Genomic DNA, 15,860 nt, shown 5'->3' with positions numbered 1-15,860 from the left:
TGTGGTCATTCTGCTATACCTGAGGATATGGCTCCCCCTAGAGTACTTTTACATCATTTTCAGGAAGTTATTTGCTCATATTAGACATAACGAAACATATTTTGTCAGTTTACATATACTAGGGTGACCATACGTACCATTTTCCCAGGACGCGTGTTTTTCCGAACATTTTAGTATTGGTTTTATATTATAATGTCACGTGGTTAAATAGTTTAATTAATTTAAATGGTTATTATTATTTTTTTTAATTCCTAGAAATTAAGCCTTGTGCAACATAAAGGGCATATATTTATGTCTATCTGAGTTAGTTTGGGCTCAAAACACAAAAGCCGCAAAGAGTTTAATTGGCAAAAAACCCGAATGTCTAATGAATGTCAAACGTCAAACTAACTTTTCCACCGTAGAAATCCTGGCCAGGACGGGTCCTGGGAAAATGGCACATATGGTCACCCTAATGACATATACCCAGCTGGTGCACATATAGCATGATAACAGCCACCTCTGTGCATGAATGTGCTCTGACTGGTCAATAAATCCTTTAATTTGCCTCAGAATCTGTTTCTGCAAAACTGCCATTTATAGTCTGCCCATTCTCTAGTGACTCGCTCTAAATGAATCCAGTCTCTCTGACAGACTCTCCCTATGCTACCAATTACAATGCTCTTTACACCCCTTCTGTTTTGCACCATATCCAGTAGGGGGTGGTTTTTTTTAGAATAAAGACGGTCTCTCCTGGTGATGATAGGATAGAGAAAGATGCAGCTGCTTTGGCAGGAGGCCTTATCTGGTGCCACAGTTTGTTCATGGGTAATCTACACTGTCACAATCAATCAGATCAGACCTTTCGCTTTGGAAGTGGTGCTCATGTGTGTGGTGCAGAAGCTAAATAGATTCAAAAACGTTTTTTTGTTTTTGTTTTTTTGGTGGTTGCAGGATGAAGTCAGAAAATATGTCTGGGCTATTTCTCTCTGTTACATTTTTTTGATTGTATTGAATAAATGGACAAAATGTATACCTTAAATACAATGCAAAGTGTCTGCCAAATACATAAAACAATATAATACAAACAACACCATTTGCATTACTTCTATCCATATGTACACATAACACCAATAAATAAATAAATAAAACTACAGAGATTTGATCAGAAAACCTTAGCATTTAAATATAATCATCCTATAATGACGTATTATTGGGATATACAGATATAACTTATATTTATAAGCATTTAATGTAAACAGACTGCTTTACTGTAAAAAAAATCTTTTGAATAAATGTCTTTGGGTCTCTGAATAACACTGATGTGTGTTTTTCCCCTGTGAGCTCCATTTTCTCACTGTATAAACCATATGAAAACTTTTTTCTTTCAATAAACAGTTCTTTTCAATAAATTAGATTTTTCTTACTGTCATTTCATACAATAGCTTATGTCAGGCTTTACAGGGTTAATATTCTTTTTTTTTTGCAGAACAATTAACTGTAGTAACCGTAGTATTTTGAAATAAACTATAGTAACCTTATATTTCTTTAAGGCACTCTACTGTCAGCTATCTCACACATTTTGGCAAAATACAGTCCATTGCATAGTGGTGTTGACAAAAAGCTTCCAGGCTGGAAGTTTGGTGACGGTGAGCCGCCTCCGTTTCTTTCAATAAACAGTTCTTTTCAATAAATTAGATTTTTCTTACTGTCATTTCATACAATAGCTTATGTCAGGCTTTACAGGGTTAATATTCTTTTTTTTTTGCAGAACAATTAACTGTAGTAACCGTAGTATTTTGAAATAAACTATAGTAACCTTTTATTTCTTTAAGGCACTCTACTGTCAGCTATCTCACATATTTTGGCAAAATACAGTCCATTGCATAGTGGTGTTGACAAAAAGCTTCCAGGCTGGAAGTTTGGTGACGGTAAAGGCGCCGCCTCCGTTCTGTTCTGTTATCCCTCCCCTTCCATCCTTTGCTCACATTGCTCTTCCCTTCGGTGGGAAAATTCCTGCTGGAACATCCACGGTGGATTTGAACTCGGGAATTGTATTGGAAAAGCAGGGATCTGCAACACACGCTGGAGGATTTTCTTCCATGTTCTTTCTTTTATTGTTCAGGTATGTGCATGTGCTAATGGATCACGGCATGATAACAGATGTATTGTTGTGAATTATCCAAACAGCGGTGTCGAGTGACATTCAACACGACAGAAATGTGCACACAGACGTCGTTTTGGACACACCAAACTTCTCAAATATGCAGTTTACCGTGAATTGCTACGCTGTTTACCTTGAAGCTGATGTGTTGCTGTTACAAATAGTATCATAGTGGTGTTGACAAAAAGCTTCCAGGCTGGAAGTTTGGTGACGGTGAAGGCGCCGCCTCCGTTCTGTTCTGTTATCCCTCCCCTTCCATCCTTTGCTCACATTGCTCTTCCCTTCGGTGGGAAAATTCCTGCTGGAACATCCACGGTGGATTTGAACTCGGGAATTGTATTGGAAAAGCAGGGATCTGCAACACACGCTGGAGGATTTTCTTCCATGTTCTTTCTTTTATTGTTCAGGTATGTGCATGTGCTAATGGATCACGGCATGATAACAGATGTATTGTTGTGAATTATCCAAACAGCGGTGTCGAGTGACATTCAACACGACAGAAATGTGCACACAGACGTCGTTTTGGACACACCAAACTTCTCAAATATACAGTTTACCCGTGAATTGCTACGCTGTTTACCTTGCAGCTGATGTGTTGCTGTTACAAATAGTATCTTGTTGCGTTGAGTCACGTCGTTGGAAATGTAGTTACTAGATCCTGTGTGAATAAGAACTGTTATGGAGGTTGAAAAGGAAAAGTTTATGGAGGTTTTATTGTTGTTCGCCTATCTATTACTGTTTTGTATAAGACTTTATATTAGTAAACAAGTGAGCGATAACAAAAGGTTAAAATTGTCTCGGAATACAAGTTTACAAAGAAATGCATTTGGAACAAAGTCCACTTCCTCTGCAATCCAGAGTCTTTCATTCATGTTATATATAACATGTTACAGTCTTAAATGTAACCCAGTGAGTCAAAGCAGTTCAAATGTTAACTTTTGAGGAGTGGAGGGTTTTAACTATATATTATTTTCTGACATAATACAGAGTTTATTTAGTTCCTAAAGGCCTCAAATGCAATTCTCTCCCTCTGTCCAGTTTACAGTACATATCTTTGTGTCACTGACTGGCTAATGACAGTAGAAAAACAGGGCTTTTAAGACCATAACATCTGTTTTCCTCTGGGCTGGGTTGACCCCTTTAAGGCCCAGTTGTAAAACCAGTAAAATGAAAAAAAAAAAGGGGGCTTCCTCTACAGTAAAACAGTTCGCCTATCTATTACTGTTTTGTATAAGACTTTATATTAGTAAACAAGTGAGCGATAACAAAAGGTTAAAATTGTCTCGGAATACAAGTTTACAAAGAAATGCATTTGGAACAAAGTCCACTTCCTCTGCAATCCAGAGTCTTTCATTCATGTTATATATAACATGTTACAGTCTTAAATGTAACCCAGTGAGTCAAAGCAGTTCAAATGTTAACTTTTGAGGAGTGGAGGGTTTTAACTATATATTATTTTCTGACATAATACAGAGTTTATTTAGTTCCTAAAGGCCTCAAATGCAATTCTCTCCCTCTGTCCAGTTTACAGTACATATCTTTGTGTCACTGACTGGCTAATGACAGTAGAAAAACAGGGCTTTTAAGACCATAACATCTGTTTTCCTCTGGGCTGGGTTGTCCCCTTTAAGGCCCAGTTGTAAAACGGTAAAATGAAAAAAAAAAAGGGGGCTTCCTCTACAGTAAAACAGTGTTAATTGGAGGTCACACATGATCCATAAAGCCACAGCCAGGCACACTTCTTCCACACTCGAAATAGCAAATCCGTGACCACAGAGAAATACATTTTGGTGATATATCCCCTAATAGCTGTCAGAGGAGGGTTGTCCGACAAATTTATAGTTGTCCAGAAATATTGATTCGCATCCTAAAAACACACACATGCCGAAAGGATGATTTGTAAATTACATGAGGAAAGACTTGGAGAAATAAGGCATTTAGTGCACATTTGGGATTGGAGTTTGACATTGATTGTTTTTGTCTCTTGTGTCTGTCTTCATGTTTTTTTTGCAAATTTTTTTTTAAGGAATGTTCTAGAATCCCACATCTGGAGCACTCTGGTCGCCCACAGATGTAGTGATTTCTTCTTCTTCCTCTGCATCACTGCATGAAAAGAGGAACAGTCAAGGCCACACTGAGCCTGGCCCTGTAGCCGCCCTAACCACGACAATCCCAACTGCAATTGCAATGTTGTCAGGACCAGACTGAGTTGAATATAGTTTGTCAGTTCCAAGGATGTTTGCTTGGTGCACAAAACGTCCGTCTGTCTTCCTGTGTCTTCGGAATTCCTTCAGAAAAGTTCACCCAAAATGGAACATCCTGTTATTGTTTGTGTCATTTCAAATCTGCATTAATTAATTCTGGGAAACAAAAAATTAAACATTTTGCAGAATCTTTAAGCAGGTATTTTTTATACAACAAAAGCTCACAGTGGCCACAACTGTTAAGCTCCAAGAAACGACACAAAAAGCATCACAAAAGTAGTCCATGTGACTCGTATTTTCCAAAACTCTTTTGAGCCCATATGATAGCTTTGTGTCAGGAACAGATGGAAATTTGTCATTATTCACTGACAGTGTTCCCCTCCAGTGACTTGTTTGTGAATCATTTATTGCGTCAGACTTAACAAATCGTTGAATCAGAATTGTAACTTAAATTTTGATCTTTTGCACTGACAAACCTAATGTAAGGCTTTAGAATACTTGTAAATCCACACACAAGTTGGTTGTGGACTATTTTATGGTGTTTGGTTGTGTTTTTTGTCATTCTTGGAGCTCAACAGATGTGGTCCCTATGAATTGCCATTTTATGGAAAAAAATATAAATTAGCTGGATAGAAATAGAAATTACCTGATAAAAATTAGCATTAGATGATGGCACATGTAATCTAAAGGTCAAAGAGCAAGACCGTAAACAAAACACTGTTAAATATCTAGGCAAGTTTGGAACAACATGAGCATGAATAAATAATGACAGAATTGTTCATTTAGATTAGCTATTTCTTTAAGTGTAAACAGCACAGAAAACAGTTTTTTTTTTTCAAGTTTGCACAGGAATTTGTGATCTTGGCCCAGCAGTGCTTTTGTAATGGAGACCTTTCTGTATTCAGGTGCGTCGACTGCCTTCATCAGCTTGATTTAATTACACGTCTTGTTTTGGTCTGGAGGTCAGACCTGCCAGACTCCCCCCTCCCTTTCAACTGTCAACCTGGCAGTGGTCAGCAGATGGTGGATTGCTTTGTGAAATACCTCCGTAAGCCACCGAGCCTCCCTCCTTCTCAAGGAATTCGCTTCACTGATGGTAGCGCACCAAGCATGGAGGCAGCTAGCCAGACAGATGGAAGGTGAAAAAGCATTATTGCCCCTGTGTTTCTTTTCACTGAAAAGAGAACAACTCGTGTGAGTGGTTGCTATGGCGACTCGGACCCATCGGCTGCACGTAGACTGAGAAAACGGGGGAACGAGAGCGGTAGTGATTTTCATATAGGGTTTTGTGTACGTGCTCCTGTATGCTGTTTGATTGTGAGAAACTGCTCGCATGCGAAACCCACATCCTTGTTTTCGCTTCACGGGCAGTACTTTTTCACGTAGGGTAGCTAAATCAAACCGTTAATGGTTTATATGGTAATTTATGATTATTTTATGCAGATGTTCTGCGTTGGATGTCTTTGCTCTTTTCTCAGAAATGCAGCTTCTCTAGCTTGCATGCTGAATTGACAGTATAGGCTGTTAAAAGCGTTCTGGTGGTGCACACCCATCCCTGAAATCTCCTCGTTCTCTTTTCTGGTTCCCTGTCTCCTCCTCCCGATTTCATGGGCTGTAATCGGTTGTGATAGTTTTGGAACGCTGGCTCTGGCTGAAGTGTTTCTGTTTCACACAGCTCGGGCATGTGCAGACAGAATTAAATGGCTACAGGAGATCTGCTCCTCCTAAATGATTGAAATACAAACTCTTTGTTAGCAGATCAGCAGGAAACCGAAAAGCGGTCGTCGAAGTATAGATCATTGACGTACGATCTGACAGCCCTCTTGAGGTACCTCACACTCCCACTGTGATAATTACGGCCAACTCTTGAGGTCTGTGCGACCGCAGAACTTTTATGCCGCCTCTTGACAATCCATAGCATCAGATACAGTTACACATTCTCTGGCTGTTTTGTAAAATCACGTTGAGGGTCAGGATTTATCTGTGGAAGCCGCTAATTGGAAGTGACACCTAAGCTCATGATTAGCATTTCTGTGATGTGATATGTGTTGGTGTGATTGATGCAAGTGTGCTGTTGGAGCCTCAAACGTTTGTGAAAGTCAAGGGGTTTTTTTTGCTCTACAGCTGCACTATTTTCTGTGTATTTGATTCAAAGGGATAGTACAACCAAAAATGAAAATTCTGTCATTAATTACTCATGTCATTTACCTCATGTCATTCCAAACCTGTAAGACCTTCATTCATCTTCGGAACACAAATTAAGATATTTTTAATGAAATCTGAGAGCTTTCTGACCCGCCATAGACAGCAAGGGAACTACGCATGTACTCTTGTGAAATACGTCATGGTACTCTCGTGAATGGCGGCGGACTGACCCGGAAGAGAAGAAATCGTTGAATAAACAAAGTCAATAAAGTTATTTTTGTTTTCTTTGCGCACAAAAAGTTTCTGTGCCTTGACCGTGGTAGTTCCCTTGCTGTCTATGGAGGGTCAGAAAGCTCTTGGATTTCATTAAAAATATATTAATTTGTGTTCTGAAGATGAACAAAGGTCTGACACATTTGGAACGACATGAGGGTGAGTAATTAATGACAGAATTTCCATTTTTGGGTGAACTATCACTTGAAGCACATTCTACCTGCAGAGAGACGACAATGCGTGATTAGCACTTTTGAAAGTTTATTGGTTGGAAAACATCTGCTAAGTCAGTTTTAAATTGCACCGTGGTGTGCTTGCCTTTGGTCTAAAGGCCTGATGAAGTAAATGATTCATAGTGTTTATTTTTTTCAAAAAGTTTTAAAAATACTTTATTGCACAATTTTATATTTTTAGATATTCATAGACAGAGAAGCGGTTTTGTTAAAATATTTTTTTAAGTATTCTTTTATTTTTTGTAAGAAAAAATCAAACAACTTAAGTTTTTCTTTTCAGTATTGTTTTAGTAAGACTTTTTTTACGTTAAGAGACCAGCAGTTGCACACCATATTTTTGTATGGGATTTTCCAGCATTGGATTTATTAATTGTCTGCAGTGTAATTCCGTTAAAATAAACATTTAGCCAAACTCGTCTATGAATGATTTGTCTCCTACATTTGCAGCATTGCATATTTCAAGATCTTAAATCTGTTCCACAGTGCTTGATGTTATTTTTCTTTAAAAATAATACCAAAAAAATGTGGATGTTTTAAAGGAAAGAGCCTTAGAATTCTTAAATCAGACTGGCTTTTTGTTGGGAAATGACTGGCTTTAGTATTCGATATGGAATGGGAGGATAAGTTCTGTCAGCTCTGAATTTGATGCATGGGATTTGGATTAGGACCTGCGATAAGAAACACTGCATTCTCACATATTGTCGCCAGATACCTGAACTCTCTGTTTTTCTTTATCTTTTTCCACCGTAATTTATGTGTGTGGGATTGGAGAATAAATGTTCTATTAGGAATTGCCTCATTCATGCATGACGAGTGTTGTGTCCTGTTATGAACCGGCACTTGTGTTAATAATTGCACCGATATTCTTCCCTCATTACAGCTATACGCCCCATATCACTGGTGACGTTTTGACATATTGCAATAGTCACAGATTCTGCATTGGTCTGCAAACTATTCATATAAGCACTGAGCAAGCGTACTGTGTTTGCACACAGCTAATGTTTTGTCAGCCTTTGAGGCTTTTTTCAAAAGTTCCTTTTCTTTTGTCACTTCTCCAGCTGTGTCTCTGCACTGTATATTATGGTGGTGACCTCAGTGCTAAAGTTAAGCCTGGTCAAGACCACACTAGCTGTTCAGAAAGACATGTGGGAAAAGCAGTTGTTTGCGAGAGTGGGAACTTCATAGTTTTGTTTGACACGCAGCTCCTTGCACATTCATTTGTTACAAGTTCTCAATGAGACTGTAAATCCATGTTAATGGGGCAGAAAACCTCTAAAAGCTGATTGTGTGTATTTCTGATTGCTGTTGTTTACCTGGACCCGACCCTCTGTGTTGTATTGCAGGCATTCTCGATAAAGATCGTTGGCGTTTTGAAGTTGGAGCTGCAGGAAGGAAGTCTGATTGAATGGGGGTTAGAGTCAAAAGGATGTTGTCTCAGGGGCCCATGACGACCCCCCCCTTACTCTTCTTACTGTAGAAACAACTGTTCATGCCGGCTTCAGAGTGCTTATAAGTCACCTTTTGGCCCTGCAGCAGGGGCCAGTCCAGCTGGGAATAAATGCACTACATCATTGGATATTCTGTGCTTTCCTGTGGCCAATTAGCTTGCACCCCGGGCCCATAAGCAGTCTGCCAGATGCACCATAGCAGTGGCCTGTGGCTTTGAGAGGGAAGGGCTGTGGTATACAGCCTATGAGTGGTTATTAGAGAGGCCCCTCTCTGAGTCCACACAAGCCTAGAGATTTGCTGCTCGACCTTCATTTAGACTGCAACCGGAATTGGGCCCCTCAAAGCCTGTAACATTCAAGAATTTGGATGTGTCTTGATAAAATATTGTCCAAAACATTCGGACCACTTCAAGTTCCAACTTTAATAGGATAATTTACCCCAAAATCCTTTGGCCGGAGAACACAAAAGATGCTATTTTGAAGAACTTTTTAAACTGTTGACCATTTTGAAAATGTCAGTGGGGTCCAAAACTAATATTGCATTTTTTAAAACGGTCAAAAAAACAGTTGAAAGGTTCTTCAAAATATCATCTTTTGTGTTCCACAAAGTTCAAGTCAGAACCTGAACCATACGTTTTTACAGACATTCTTTAATATTTTGCCAGATATTGAGTATGATTATCATACTTTAAGAGGGTTTTGAAGGCTTTGGCCTTGACTGGATGATATCTGGCACAGAACTGGCAGATATTGCGCGTGCTCATAAATGTTAGAACACTTTTGTATTGTTCCGTTGTACTGTTGAGCATAGATGAGAAAACCAAGACAAGGTTTTATTTTGTGCTGGCGTCAGCCTTAAGTTTAATAGTTGTATTAGAAGGGCTGTTTCTTTAGATACAATCATCTTGAAGCCCAGAGGTGTCTTCAGATTTCTTTTCACATGCTTTGATGGTTGACTGGGTTAAAGCCAGCTGTCCGTTGAGATCACTGTTGCGTTTGCTTGGCAGGAAGGCGTTTCGATTGTGATTCCCACTGAACTGGACCTCACGGACGATGATTTATGTTAACTATCATGTGGGACTCAAAAAGACAAAGTCGCTCTGTCTCTCTGTTGTTGAGTGGAATGAGGCTTTTTTTGCAAGCTTGGCAACTTAGTGATAAAACCTTTCCTCTTGGGAGCGCACATCACACTCTCTGGTCTTGTAGTTTCTCCTCTGTTAGGCCATTAGCTGACATATTTACAGTGCTTTTATGGTTAGTCACAGATGCAGTGCAGTCAGTGTTGATTAGTCATGTCGGCACATGAGTCTATAGACTTTAGGTTGACTGGGAAAATTGCATATTCGTGCCTAATACTTTATTGCACATATTATGTTTAATTAATTAAGTTTCTGTCCTACATTCTAAACATTTTTCTAGACTAAGACCCAAGACGGATTCTCAGGGTCAGTTCACCCGAAAATGGAATGTCTGTCATAATTTACTTAGCCTCATTCCAAATGCATAAGACTTTCGTTCTTCTTCTAAACACACATTTAGATATTTTTAATAAAATCTGAAGGACTTGTTTCTCATTTTTGAAAGTTGATTCACCCAAAACTGTAATACTTCGAAAAAGTTCATAAAGAGATCACAAAATAAATCCATGAATTAAGCGGCTTAATTGAAACATGATCGTTTTATATCATGAACAGATTTAATTTACAAATTTACATGAGCTTAACTGTACTTGCTTTGTGTGCGAGAACAAACCTCACCTGGTTCCCATTTACCATATTTGATGTGATTTGATCAATATATCCATATTTACATTGATCAGTATTATTTATGTGTAAATAAAAGGCTAAATTAAATCTGTTCATCTTTTAAAGTGATCATGTCTCTTCAGAAGTTATGGATTTATTTTATTATCTCTTTTATGATCTCTTTTGAATCAGTAGAGTTCTGGGTGAATAGACTTTAAATGGAGGGACAGAAATCTCTCAGGTTTTATTAAAAACATTTTCATTTGTGTTTCAAAGATGAACAAAAGTCTTAAGGCTTTAAAACAACGTGATGGTAAGTAAATGACAGAATTTTCTTTTTTTAGTTTTTGGGTGAACTATTCCTTTTAGTAAGGAAAAAGCATTGTCAGTCTGAGAGCAGTCCCCTCGGTGAGGGGTTTTTCCCTGGATGTGTTGTCAGAGGATGATGGACTTTGCTTATGTGCTCAAGTTTTGTGTCTGTTTTGACTGTTTTGCCCCCATAAACTTTCCATTGCAAATTGTGATGTGACCTCCAATCTGCTGCTCCGTCTGAACAATTAATCTGATTGGTCGGTTAAACAGTCTGCCTTATGTTTTATCATTTTCCACTTTGTGTATTTAAACACCAAAGTGGCTAGAAACAATGTGTTCCTTCTGTCTAAAATTAACATACGTTATGGCTGTGTTTATAGCACTCTGTCCTTTAATCAAAGGAAAGTATGTGAGAGAAATGGGGGTGTTTGTTTTCTTTCTGGCGGATGGGTTCTCCTGATGGCTTTTGTGTTCTCTGGCTGAACCACAGAATGATTTAGATGGTTTAGTCTTTTTTTTTTTCTCCATTCATAACCAGAGCTCACTTCAAATGCTGGATGATTATTAAGAATGTGTAAGTTAATATACCTCTGTATTATCCTGTATTATATTTAAATGACCTTACGTATTGTCTCAATATGTCTGCAGTTGAAATACATTTCATTATAGCCTTACAATATTTTCAGTTCATTATTTTGAAGGTGTTATTTAGATCTTTTTACCTACCACAGGCATCAAGTGGAGGTCTTTGTGTGTTGTGCGTGTGTGGGGGTGTGCAGTTGTGGTGTATCATGTTCCTCATCTGATCCTCATTAGTGGCAGGGAACATGAGGAGTCTGTCTGTGGGACTGTAGACGGTCTCATCCTCTCTGCATTTGTCTTAGCCTTATGTTGCACTGTACCAACAAAAAATGACTGGGACCCAAGCAGATGGCCTTTATAATCCCTCTGCATTGCTTTGAGTGTCAGTTGTTAGTCGCGTCGTTTCATGAGTTTGAAACCGTAAGAGAGGTCAAAAAGCCTCTTTTGTGTCTAAATTCCACTCTTGAATCCAGAGTGTTTGACTCAACATGAGGGGTCATGAGGGTTGGCAGATCTGCCTCAGACCAGGATGTTGTAGGATGAAACATCTGTTATGTGTTGGTTCAAATTGGTACATAATAATCTCTATTTGTATTCACCTTGAAATCATACCCTCGAAGCACAAATACATTCTTCTGAGTCTGTACATAAACGCATTCCTAAAACAGTTATTTGTTCCTAAATATTGTTTTGCTGAAAACTTTATTATGAGACAAACAGCTCAGAGCTTAAAGTGATAGTTCACCTAAAAATGAAAATTCTGTTGTCATTTACACACTCTCATGTCGTTCCAAACCTGTTTGACTTTTGTTTGTGTAACACAAAAAGATGAATAACGTTTGCAATCAAACCATTTTGGTGACCTTTGAATTTCCTCAAAATATCTTAATTTATGTTCCACTGAAAAAAGAAAGTAATACAGGTTTGGAACAACATGATGATGAGTAAATGATTACAGAATGTTCAGTTTTTGGTTTAACTATCCCTTTAAGAAGCAACTTGTATGCTTTGATTTTAGACAGGTGCAGAGATCTCAGCACTTTTGCTGCTAGAGTAAGCAGCTCAATGATATCACCTCTCTCTCAGGCCCTCATTCTGAGGCAGATCTATGCTTTTGAATAAGTAATGGCCATCTGACACTAGTGGAGATCGCCAGACAGCCACCAGCTTTGCAACTTGACTTCATCCTGTATTAAAGGAATTCTGGCATCCATTACTCACCCTCATGTGTTCCCAAACCTGCATGGAATACAGAAGATGAATAAAAAAAAAATTGATGTGTAGGCTATTTGATGTGTTGTGGTAAAGAATTTGGTTTATGCATAGCCAATCTGAAGGCCATTTCCAAGCAGTCAGATCAGATGTATAGTCACTCAGATCTGTAGTACGGAGTGACTGATGGCTCAAAATCAATAGCTAGCTTACTGTGTCGAATGTAAATCACTCGTCAGTCCAGTTAACTGTCAGCTGAGTCTAATTATGGTGTTCTCTGTGTCCATCACATCAGCTTCAGCACTTGCACTGCAGGAATGAAACAAGTTTAGCCCAAGGACAGGATCAGAATCTCATGTGTTAATTAGTCTATGCTCAGTGTCCTCATCAGTCTGCATTTAGAACTGTGGCAAAGCAGCAGGGGCACATTATAAACCTTATCAGCCTGGCTCATGAATATTAATTAAGTGAAATTCTGGGTGCTAGCCAAATTAGGATTACTGTTTACCGATTGTGCATTTGTTTATTTATTGCCAATAGAACAGGTTTGCAAAAGCTTGTGATTACATTTCATTACACCAAATGCACAAAATAATGTTCTTTTTAGCAGCATCATATGACCCCTTTAAAGCTGTCGTTTTATTAGGCACGCTAATTTATGTTCGTTGCCACTGAGCAGGCCAAATGAAGTGCTAAAAATATAATAATTATTGCTAGGGTTGGGTTAAAAATATTGATTTTTCTTTTTTTAATTGAGTCACAATTTGATGGACTGATATTGATTTATGAATAGAGATGCACCGATTGACTGGCAAGGGACTGGAATTAGCCGATTTTCTGCATAATCGGCCGGAGTGAGTGTGTGAGAGAGACTCATGCATGAAATCAAAACAAATGAGCGCATCAGCGCACACAGAAAGTTATGGATGCATACTGCTGTAAAAAAAAAAATATTTATAATATATGATTTAGGTAAGCAACATTACACGACGTTTCACCGAATATCAACACAATTGCAATGTGACATTGATTTTATAGCCTACAATAGTAGTTCATTAAACAAGACGTTAAAATTAAGTGACTTACATTTTAGACACAATAATGACTGTTTTTCCTCAATTTCACTGATGAAAATAGTTCCAATCAAAGCCACAGCAGAACTGTTGTGTCTCCCAGCAACACATAGCGGTGTTTCGTCAGTGAATGAATCCACGTTTTTTGAAAGAATCGAGTGAGTCAATGATTTAGTAACCCATTCATAAAGACAGTCAATTGCCTGGTTTCTGAATGAATCAGCTAGGGCTGGGCGATATGGCAAAAAATTTAAATCTCGATTTTTTTTTTTTTTTTTCTTTTTTTTCCCCCCAGAATGTTTGACCAATTCTGAATTTTTTTTTTTTTTTTTAACTAGTCAACTTGAAAATGTAACTACAACATGATTCAAGTAACTTTTTCTTTATTAAACCTCTAGTCAAAGAAAATTCTATTCCAAGTGCACCACACATGAAGTTGTCAACATGATGTAAATGTTAAACAAATCACTTGTTAAATATCTTTGCACAAAAGATGCATGAACTATAACTAGCCCACATCTTGTACAAACTTGTCTTATACATATTATATGTTCAGAAACAATACGAGGAAAATGCTTTTAAAAAATCTCAAAAGTCAAGGTATTTCAAATTCAAAATGACTGAAGGTATAACACCAGTAGACTATTATTAACTATAAATGTTCTGTAAAAACAATGAACAGCAGCTTTCAGCCTGTCACCATGATGCAAACATGAAATATCAGACCTACAGTAGTAGTTACAGGTTTTTTTCCGCTGTTTTCCGCTGTTTTTTCTGTAAACATGGACGCGTTTGACTGTTGCAGCTTCTCAGGCATGAAACGGCATTCTAAAAACACGGCGCTCAAGTTAAAAGAAGTTCACTCCCATCTTCTTGCATATTTTTCCTATTCCACTGCCCGCGTCACATCATTGTCAACACAAAAGCGCATTCTGTGTGAATGGCACCTAGCGATATGAGCGTGCCACACGTGAGCGGTTAATCACGTGCACCGACATACGGTTGGATCGTTCTTTTCTCTTTACTGTTGTCATTGGCATATTGTCAAAGTGTCTAATTCTAACGTTTGGTAATATTTCTATTCAAAATCGCAATTCCTCAATTTCTAAAAAATCGTAGCAAAAACATTAAATTCGAATTGATTGATAAAATTGGAAAAATCGCCCAGCCCTAGAATCAGCTGTTTGAACGAATCGGTTTAATTAATGACTAAATGACTCACTCATTAAAACAGTAATTTGCCGCCACCTACTGGTGGTTTGGTTTCATATTTAAAAGTGTCATTGCATTTTTCACAACGTCTTATTTGTATGTCGAAAAATATTTAAAGCATTTATCTTATAAAATGATTTATGTATTTGCAATTTTGTAGTGTAAATGCATTCATGGCACTTCAGCTTTATCAAACAGTCTGTGTAAATACATTTAATGCCACTTTAGATGCTGTTTCTGTGTTTCCTGCAGTGGAAAGATGGAATTTGTTGATACTGATTTCATTTGAATGGTAACAACTGTGTACAGTTTCTTATTATTCTAACTGAATCATTTGAATTTGAAACAATGTAATAATTTGATGTGAAAGATGACACATTTAATAATGTTAGAGGAAAAAAATGACCATTTATAAACATAGAGGGAAATGACATCTCTTTTGTTATATACAACTACTCATTTTCAGTTAATTGTTATTTCTACATCTTTCCAGTCACAGAGCACTTTATTTTGAGAGTTGTTTAAGTGAGAGAACATCTGTAACTTAGTCCGTATTTGGGGGTTTGTCATGCTTAATAATTTCTTTTATTATGTAAATAATTTTTTTGCATTGAAGAAAGTATAGATTTTTGTTTGTATATGCTGTCTATTATAGTTCCTAGAAAGAAAATCGGAAGCAGCAAAAATCGGTATTGGCAGGTCACACTCAATAAAAAAAAAAAAAAACAGAAATCGGAATCGGCCAAGAAAATTGCAATCTCTATTTAGCTATAAATCCCAAGAATCAATCATTTAGCCGGTGTGGTTTTTACTTGATGAAGGAACAAAACTTTAATAAACATAATTTGTAGTGTGCCTGACATCCAATAATCACATTAAGCTTTGTGCTCTGCTACTTTTGATATGAAACAAAGTTTCATAAAGACAAAATGTCTTAGCTTTCAAATTCTGCCAATGTTGTTACGAAATTCAATATACCTGTCTTGGGTAATTTATTTAGGATATTTGCAGACCACCATGGTCTCAGCATTTATTGAGAGATCACCAGAAGATTTGAGTAAGAAGTTGCATGATTTTACATAAGCAAAAACAGCTGTTTTTGACTTTTGCTGCAAATTGGGTCAGGTTATATTACAAGACATTATCTCAGACTCCGATTCATGCAATTTGCACAAAATCTTTCTGTTGTACCCGTGATTTACATTTTAATTTCCTCAAGATTCATGACTTGTGTGTGTGTGTGTGTGTGTGTGTGTGTGTGTGTGTGTTAGGGCTGTC

At 37.7% G+C, this 15,860-nt stretch overlaps 1 protein-coding gene across 6 annotated transcripts in view; it reads left to right on the top strand.

Annotated features, from left to right (window-relative positions):
- The first annotated feature begins 2,416 nt into the window (after nucleotides 1-2,416).
- Nucleotides 2,417-15,860, top strand: part of ccdc102a (coiled-coil domain containing 102A) — an 87,571-nt gene continuing 74,127 nt past the window's right edge. For 5 of the 6 annotated variants that reach the window (XR_001641152.1, XM_016565963.1, XM_016565968.1 and 2 more), the window contains exon 1: nucleotides 2,417-2,550. The gene's annotated coding sequence lies outside the window, so the exon portion shown is untranslated. Of the gene's footprint in view, nucleotides 2,551-5,252; nucleotides 5,487-15,860 lie in introns of all 6 variants that reach the window. The other variant, XM_016565965.1, reaches the window with a different exon arrangement.

Source organism: Sinocyclocheilus rhinocerous, unplaced genomic scaffold (assembly GCF_001515625.1).
Source record: "Sinocyclocheilus rhinocerous isolate Xijiao unplaced genomic scaffold, SAMN03320098_v1.1 scaffold19, whole genome shotgun sequence".
Classification (NCBI taxonomy): Eukaryota; Metazoa; Chordata; class Actinopteri; order Cypriniformes; family Cyprinidae; genus Sinocyclocheilus; species Sinocyclocheilus rhinocerous.
The sequence above is the reverse complement of the archived record's forward strand: the minus strand, read 5'-3'. Positions and strand labels throughout refer to the sequence as shown.